The following is a 9,610-nucleotide window of genomic DNA, read 5'->3' on the forward strand; positions in this document are numbered from 1 at the left end:
CTCTTGATTTTTGGTGATAGATGTTCTTAGTGACTCTGACCAGTGCTTGTCCTGTCCCTGACGCCCTGCAAGACCCCTGCGACTTGTGGGGTCTGTGCCTCCAGGGTGGCTGCTCCCGGCTTAGGAACTCACCTGAGAGAGGATGGCGGCTCTCACCGGAGACTCTGGGTCAAAGCGGTCCCTGGAGGCAGACCCTCCTCATGCAAGGGAGGGGCAGCTAAGGTCGCTGATCCACCTCTGCCACTTGGAAGCTGAGAGGATCCTGTCCTGCCACCCGGCGGCTCCCCTGCGACTCGTGGGGCCTGTGCCTCCCTGTTGTCTGCTCCCGGCTTAGGAACTCACTGGAGAGAAGATCGCATCAAACATTTCTAAATGAGAGCTTTTCTGTGTCAGAGACAATAAACCTGACTTCCTGGAATCTGATGGATTTTTGTGCTTTGGCTACAGAATGGTCAGTACATATAGGACAAAAATGGATTTCATACTATTTCTCTTTCCAGGGCTTATGGAAATTTGACATAGAGTGCAATACAAAGTATGGAAAAATATGGGGGTGAGTACTTTGGGCATTCCATCTAGTTGACTGTTTTTAGGAGGAGGCACTACCTTTGTGCAAGGATGAGGCCAGCTTGAATTGTAGCCATGTATAAAGGTGATACAGCGTGTCATTAAGTGGAATGGTTGCAAAGTCTTGAATATTTTGCACATTGAGGCACTTTGACAGGCTTTGATGTTCCATGGACTCGAATTCTTTTCTCTTCCATTAATTATTTAATTGTTCACTTTACCATCTATTAACTACCCCACCCCCATGATCATTACCCACTCTCCCCTCCCCCATCTTCTGAGAATGTGGGGCCCCTGAGTATCCCCCAGCCCTAGAGTTTTATCTAGTTTCCTCTTCTAATTTGTTTTCTCCTCTGAAATGTCCTCTTACTGACATGAAATGTATTGCTTCAGGTTCCTCTGACCTGCACTGGCAAATCTCTTGTTCCGTCTCATTTCCATATATATGCCCACATTCCTTCACTTCATTATTCACTTTATTATGCCATTTGGCAGTAGGGGTGGGATGACCTAGCTATGGGCTTGGTAAATTAGTCATGCTTAGCATTAAAACCTCTGTGCATATAGAGACTTTGTTGTTGTTTCTATTTTATTTCAAATCAACATGTTTTTCCTGGAAGAGGGACATGTATCCTGGTGCATATACGTAGCTCAGAAAATAACATGTGGAAGTTAGTTCTCTACTTTCAGAGTACTGAACTCAGGTCATCAGGCTTGGTACAGGTGTCTTCATCTGTTGTGCCATCTCCTTAGCTCCTTACAATGACTTCATTGTGTCTGTGATCAGAATCCTTAAGCTGAATTGGGAACTCCTGTGACCCTGCATTGTATAAGCAGAGTGAGGGTGGTGTAGTATTAGGATCAAAGTCTGGGTGTGGCTCTCACATCAGAACCTGGTTCATTATCTGTCTTCCCCACACGGGTTGTTTGAGGGTCAAATGCCTCTATTTGCTATCACAGACCCAGAGATAATCAAGAACATCCTAGTGAAGGAATGCTTTTCTGTGTTCACAAACCGGCGGGTAGGTCACACTTTTTCATTCATTAATTACTTTATTTATTTTGCATCCTGATTTCAGCTTGCTTCACTCCTTTTTACCCAATCCCACCCATACTGATCCCTCCCACCATACCCCTATTCTGTGCTCCTCAGAGAACGGGAAGTCCTCCTAGTGTACCACATTGCCCTGGGATACCCAGTAGCATCAGGACTACTGTATCCTCTCCCACTGAGTCCCAGCCAGGCAGTCTGTCTAGGGGAAGGAGATACAATGGCAGGCAACTGATTCAGAGACAGCCCCAGCTCCAATTGTTAAGGGACCCACACAAAGACCAAGCTGCACATTTGCCACTAATGTGTAGGGAGCCTAAGTCCAGCCCTGTAAGTACTTTGTTTGGTGGTCCAGTCTCTGTGAGTCCCCAAAGGCCCAGGCCCATATCCCTGCACATGGTTTAGCAAGACAGTTTTTGGGTGAATGGTTCTCTGTGTGGATTGATGTGCCCCTCTCTCCTCTGGAAGTCCTGCCTGGCTACAGGTTAATCTCAGGTTGTTTGCTATTGACTCTAGCCAAACTAGAGTCTTCTAGATTCACAGAGAGATCTTGCCACACACACACACACAAATATGTGTTTATATATATATATATATATATATATATATATATATATATATATAGAGAGAGAGAGAGAGAGAGAGAGAGAGAGAGAGAGATGGAGAGAAAGGGAGAGAGAGTTATAGAGAAAGATGCTTGACTTCTCATCTCCACATGAGCACTCATGGGCATGTGCACCTGTAAGGTTATGGGGTTCCAGTGTCCAGTGTCTTTTCCACCACAGACCACGGCCACTTGGGGAGTCAGGACATGTGAATTTGTCCACAATTTGTTCAGAGGGTGTTGGGTTGTATGGAAGTCCGGGGATACCACTCTGGGGGTGGGAAAGTGCAGTTTGAGGTAAGGAACAGCCAGAGCTGGGTTGGGGATTCCTAAGCCTGCAAGGATCCTACAGCCATCTTATACTCAGGCTCTTGGACATCCAGGCACCATTGGAAGCTGCAGAAGAACTGAGAACAGAGTGGTGCCCCCTGCAGGCTGGATCATGCCTGGGGCTGGAGTTTGGACAAAGAGGGGAGCTCTGTTTGGTCCAGTGGAGAGACTCTTTGGCTTTATGGCTAGTGGCTGGCTTGGTGGCAGCCATGGCTGGGAGCACAGAAAGGCCTTCTATAGGAGATTAGATGGAGGTTCTATTGGAGATGGCCTCCTCCAAGGCTTTACATGGCAGACCCTTATGAAAAGAGGCAGTTCATGGTTTTAAAGCATTTACTGTCATGGCAGAAAGTGGATGTATACAACCATAGAACAGTTCTCCGGGTGGGCCTAAGGTTAAATACATTATGCAGAGAGGAGTGTCTGGGAAGGAAAGCTTATTGGCTAAGCCCTCCCAGACTTTAGGTACCTCTTTAAAATGAAGATCTGTCTTGAGACTATTTGACCAAAGGTCACATCCTCAACATGTGGAGGGGCTTGGGGCATTGCTCTTATGTGGCCAATAGCCACGGCTGTGGCTAGTGACAGGGGCTTGGTGCCCAGGAACAGGCAAAGCACCTATAGTCCCTTCAGGGTTTTTGGGGATTCAATCCTTAGCTCAACTGGGGACCAAGCTACATTTCACGGCCCCACATACAAAAGCATTCATATGTACATGCACACACACACACATACACACACACAGGCACACACATACACACAGACACACATACAAAGACAGACAGACAGACGAACACACACAGTATATGAATACATCCTTTTCACATTGCTCATGTTGTAAATACAGAGCTGGAGAACTTCTCTGATGCAAAATTAACTTTCTATCTTCATTCAGGCCAAAGGCCATTTACACAGCTCTGGACATTGACGAAGTCTTGTTCTCATCTTCTCCCCAACTTCTGGATCTAGTTTTACAAACACAGATAAATTTCCATTTAAAAGGATCCTGGAATATAAAGCATTGGAACCACAATAGGAAGCTGAGTGTGCAGATATTTTCTCATAATCTGCGAGGCATTCTGAGGTTGGTTTTTGTATTTTTTGACTCTAGGATTTTGGCCCATTGGGGATTATGAGCAAATCCATCTCTGTATCTAAGGATGAAGAGTGGAAGAGATATAGAGCTTTGCTGTCCCCCACATTCACCAGTGGAAAACTCAAGGAGGTGAGTGAAATTCTTTTAACTGCAGCCTGTGTGACTGGAGTCTCCATCCTAACTGTGGATGCTTCTCTGTTTTGTTTAGATGTTCCCTGTCATCGAACAGTATGGAGACATTTTGGTGAAGTACTTGAAGCGAGAAGCAGAGAAAAGCAAGCCTGTATCTGTGAAAGAGTGAGTGCTGGTCCATCCACTGTGGTTCTGGGAGAGGGAGGGCACCTGGGTGCAGCTCAGGTGGTTCAGCTGCTTGTTTTTGTCCCTTTAGACACTAGATGACATTATATACAGTTTAAAAGGAACAAATGTGACAGTAAGAAAATTTCAGGGGTGGAGGGTGGGAAGGCTGGGAAGGGCTTGGTCCATACTGAGGTGGCTTTGCTTGTCTCCTGAGAATTCTTTCCCACTCCCTGATGCATGTGTTAAATTCCCATGCCATTCCACTCCTCAGAGTGGTAGGTGCTTACAGCATGAATGTGATCACCAGCATGTCATTTGGAGTGAATATCGATTCCCTCAACAACCTAAAGGATCCTTTTGTAGAGAATGCCAAGAAGCTCTTAATATTTGATTTTTTTTGATCCATTGTTCTTGTTGGCAGGTGAGTGGACAGGTCTGGCTTTTGATCATTGCTCTTGTCTGTGGTCATGTTTATCATTTCTGGCTTTCTCTTCCTCAATTCCCCCACATGATTGGCTCTACTGGTATGTAGCTCACCTGTCATGTAATTCATCCCCTAATGACACAGTTCAGTATTTTGAGAACATTTAAATACATGTAACCCAATTACTTTGTGTCTGACCTTCATTTTTCTTTGAGACAAGGTCTTACCATGTAGCACTAGCTGGCCAGGGAACTGTTGTTTATACCAGGCTGGCCTTGAATTTACAGTGATCCCTCTACCTCTGCCTCTTGAGGGCTAAGATTACAGTGTGCACCTGTGAGTCCTGGTTTTATTTTAAAATTCTTTCATTTGTATAAATACTAATTAGTATAAGTACAAATTTGACCCTCTGTAAGTCTAGAACTCTCCATGGTTTCAATATCATGCAGTCATACCACCTGTCTCAAATACACCCACCCCTAACTCTTACTTGCCACATCCCAACACTTCTTTCTCCTAATTTCCTGTCCTTTTCTCTGCTTTGCTACCCTGATGAGTCTATTTGGTGCTGCCTCCTAGGGTACTGACAAATATTATTGGCTTGGTCTGATGCAGGCGGTCAGATCAGGATAGGGCCATGCCATGTCCATGATATGGCATTTCACATTCCTCATTTCTGCCTCTGACTTTAGTTCCACATCTTCTTTCATGATATTCCTTTAGCCTTGATGGGTAGGGGTGTGATATAGATTCTCCATTTAGGGTTCAGCACACAACAGCACCTTATTCTCAGTACTTTGATCTCTTAGGGATCAGCATTGACTGAAGGCCCACCTGACCTATTACCAATGTCAATCATAGAGGATGTTGTTCTAGCCATGTTGTAACTTTCAATCAATCTTGACCTAAGCAAACACCAGTTCATCTCCTCTGTATCTGAGTATTCTGGGTATGTCAGATCAATGGGATCATAGACTATTTGGTCTCTGTGATAGACCTGTTTCGTTTAGCACAATATTAAACGAAGCAAGTATCACAATGTCCTGTGTCTATGAGCAAATTATACTCCCTATCTGATGGACATTGACTCAGATGTTAGACTCAGATGTTTGCCATGAATTTCTCTGTTAAGAGCCTTCATATACAAGTTTATGTTTAAATATTTGGGTTTTATGTTTTTGGAGTTATATTCAGAATCAGTATTGCTGAATTAAAAAGTAACTGAAATTTTAACATATTAAGCAACTGAACATACATCTATAGAAGCTGTGGGTACTGTACATCTAAATGTCTGCTGTAAATGCAGGACTTAGATATTTTAATGTATGGTTTTAGACCTTCTTCCTTTCTTTCTCTGTCTCTGTCTCTCTGTCTCTGTGTCTCTTAATTTTTAGGACAAGGGTTTTTCTTGTCTATCTTTGGGTATCCCAGAACTCACTCTCACTCTGTAGACTAGGTTGGTCTTGAACTCATGTAACTCAACCTGCCTCTGCCTTCTGAATACAGGGATTAAAGGCATGTACCACCACTGCCTGGCTAGATCTTCTCTTTTATAGCTTAATTGCTTTATCATTTTTATAATATTTATTTATTTTTTTCTGTGTATGGGTGTTTTACCTGCAAGCATGATGTGCCTAAAGAGGCCATAATGGGGTCTCGAATCTCCTTGTATTGAAGTTACAGGTGGCTGAGAGCAACCATGTGGATTCTGGGAACCAAACCTTGCTCTTCTGGTAGTGCCAAGTGTTTTTATTTATTTTCTTATATTTTTGTATATATATTCTGGCTACAATTAACCATGGCATATCATTTAGGGTTTTAATACTTTCCCTGTCAATTTTATTATCATTCACAGCTTATATGTCCCTATGTGTACATTCCATCCTTGTCACCTAATTTTATGTTATGTGTCTCCTTTTAAGTGTTACATGATTTCTACACTTTGACCTGTTTACATATTTATTCATATAGGCTAGAATCTGGAAGTGTGGAAGAGTATGTGATTTTTATTTCTTCCTGCATTTTGGTCACCTGCCTTTGAAATTAGTTCTTTTTTTTTTTCTGAGTCAGGGTTCTCTGTGATCCTTTGTTGTATTATGTGTGTACATACATGTGCACATGCCTGGTGTTTGTGTGGCATGTGAGGATCAGAAGACAACTTGCAACAGTTGGTTCTTTCCTTCCAGAGAGTAGGGTCCAGGGATCAAACTCAGGTTGTTAGGCTTCTCTGCAGGAACCTTTAGCTGTCCAGTCATCTTCATGGCCCCTGTAATTTCTTTCTGAATCCACATGAACTCAGGAGCAGAGTTAAATTTTACAGTCAGGTTGCAGCTTTGGCTACTCCAAAGCACTGAAGGAGAAGTATGGTATGGAGTCAGTGAGAGCAAGGTCACAGAGAAAATGGCTTCTGTTTGAGACACTGGTGACTTAGTCTAGAACTTACTCTATTGTTTCTTTAAATGAAACTCAAATTTCAATCAAAAGCCTGTGTCTTGCAGCCTCAATATCTGCATCACAGTCCACTCCCAGGCTCTCTGACACTCTCAGGATCAGAGGCGAGGAGGACCCAACATCTGTCCCAACACTGGGAGTAACTGGGACCTGCGGGACCAGGCACACAAGAACTCTGCCAGCAAAGTGGCTTGGGTTCCTTCCAGTCTCTCTGGGCTGGTGTCCTGAGTGGACATGAAGCCCAGGCTCCACAGGCAGTCCCACAACACCAAGAGGAAGCTGCTGCACTCCCAAGTGCTCTAACAAGCCCAGGGTCACAGGATCTCAGAATCACAACCAGGTTCACAGGAAGGACTGACTTTAGTCAGATTTAGCAAGGGCAGGTAGCACTAGAGATAACCAGATGGTGGGAGGCAAGCATAAGAAAATAAACAACACAAACCAAGGTTAGTTGGCATCATCAGAACCCAATTCTCCCACCATAGCAAGTCCTGGACACACCATCACACTGGAAACACAAGATTCAGATCTAAAACCACTTCTCATGATGGTGATAGAGTACTTTAAGAAGGACATAAATAGCACCCTCAAAGAAATACAGAACACAGGTAAAGTGCTAGAAGCTCTTAAAGAGGAAACAGAAAAATCCCTTAAAGAACTACAGGAAAACACAATCAAACAGGTGAAGGAAATGAGCAAAACCATTCAGAATCTTAAAATGGAAATAGAAACAATAAAGAAATCAGAAAGAGAGACAACCCTGGAGATACAAAACCTAGGAAAGAAATTAGGAGTCATACATGCAAGCATCACAAACAGAATACAAGAGATAGAAGAGAGAATCTCAGGGGCAGAAGGCGCCATAGAAAACATTAACACAACAGTCAAAGAAAATGTAAAAAGCAAAAAGCTCCTAACCCAAAACATCCAGGAAATCCAGGATGCACTGAGAAGACCAAACCTAAGGGTAATAGGTATAGAAGAGAGCGAAGATTCCCAATGTAATGGGCCAGTAAATATCTTCAACAAAATTATAGAAGAAAACTTCCCTAATCTTAATAAAGAGATGCCCATGAACATACAAGAAGCCTACAGAACTCCAAATAGACTGGACCAGAAAAGAAATTTCTCCCATCATATAATAATAAAAACACCAAATGCACTATACAAAGAAAGAATTTTAAAAGCAATAAGGGAGAAAAGACAAGTAACATATAAAGGCAGGCCTATCAGAACTACACCAGACTTCTCACCAGAGACTATGGAAGCTAGAAGATCCTGGGCAGATGTCATACAGACCCTACAAGAACACAAATGCCAGCCCAGGCTACTATACCCAGTAAAACTCTCAATTACCATAGATGGAGAAAACAAGATATTCCATGACAAAACAAAATTTACACAATATCTTTCTACAAATCCAGTTCTACAAAGGATAATAGATGGGAAACATCAACATAAGGAGCAAAACTACACCCTAGAAGAAGCAAGAAAGTAATCTTTCAACCCCCCCCCCAAAAAAAGGTAGCCACACAAACATAATTCCACATCTAACAACAAAAATAACAGGTAGTAACAATCACTTTTCCTTAATACTTTTAACATCAAGGGACTCAGTTCCCCAATAAAAACTCATAGACTGACAGACTGGATATGTAATCAGGACCCAGCATACAGGAAATGCATCTCAGTAACAAAGACAGACACTACCTCAGAGTAAAAGGTTGGAAAACAATTTTCCAATCAAATGGAACAAGCTGGAGTAGCCATTCCAATATCAAATAAAATCAACTTTCAACCAAAAGTTATCAAAAAATATAAGGAAGGGTACTTCATACTGGCCAAAGGAAAAATCTATCAAGATAAACTCTCAATTCTGAACATCGATGCTCCAAATGCAAGGGCACTCACATTCACAAAAGAGACCTTACTAAAGCTTAAAGTACACATCTCACCCCGTACTATAAGAGTGGGAGACTTCAACAGCCCAATCTCAGCAATGGACAGATCATGGACACAGAAACTAAACAGAGACACAGTGAAACTAGCAGAATTTATGAACCAAATGAAACTCATAGCTCTAAGTACCTCAAAAAAAAAAAACCTAGAGAGAGCTTACACTTGCATCTTGACAGCACAGCTGAAAGCTCTAGAACAAAATTAAACAAATACACACAAGAGGAGTAGAGGGCAGGAAACAATCAAACTCAGGGCTGAATTCAACCAAATACAAACAAAAAGAACTATACAAAGAATCAACAAAACCAGGAGCTGGTTCTTTAAGAAAATCAACAAGATAGATAAATCCTTAGCCAGACTAACCGCAGGGCACAGAGACAGTATCCAAATTAATAAAATCAGAAATGAAAAGGGAGACATACCAATGAAATATATCTTAAAATAACTATTCTGTTTGTTGAATATTAGCAGTTGAAAATATTAAAATTATGTTCTACAAATACCATGGAAATATTATTAACAATTTTTTACTGTACTTGAAATTGGCATTTTCCTAATGTTTAAATTCAAAGAGTTTTTGCTATTTTGAAATTTTTAAAACATACTGATAATATAATTTCTCTCCTCAAAACACTGATAATATTCTTTAAGTAAACTGATTGTTAGACAATGTACAGATATAGATATAATGTATTTTAAGTACTCTCTCACAAAGTCAGGTGGTATTATATAAGGAAGGGCTTTTGAATATATATATATATATATTTTATTTTAGATATTTTCTTTATTTACATGTGAATTTCTCCATTCCCAGTTTCCCCTCCAAAA

General features: G+C 41.7%; 1 pseudogene; it reads left to right on the plus strand.

The window, feature by feature from the left end:
- Positions 1-9,610, plus strand: part of LOC116104703 — a 49,960-nt pseudogene that overhangs the window by 14,282 nt on the left and 26,068 nt on the right.

This window comes from Mastomys coucha, unplaced genomic scaffold (genome assembly GCF_008632895.1).
Source record: "Mastomys coucha isolate ucsf_1 unplaced genomic scaffold, UCSF_Mcou_1 pScaffold22, whole genome shotgun sequence".
Lineage (NCBI taxonomy): Eukaryota > Metazoa > Chordata > Mammalia > Rodentia > Muridae > Mastomys > Mastomys coucha.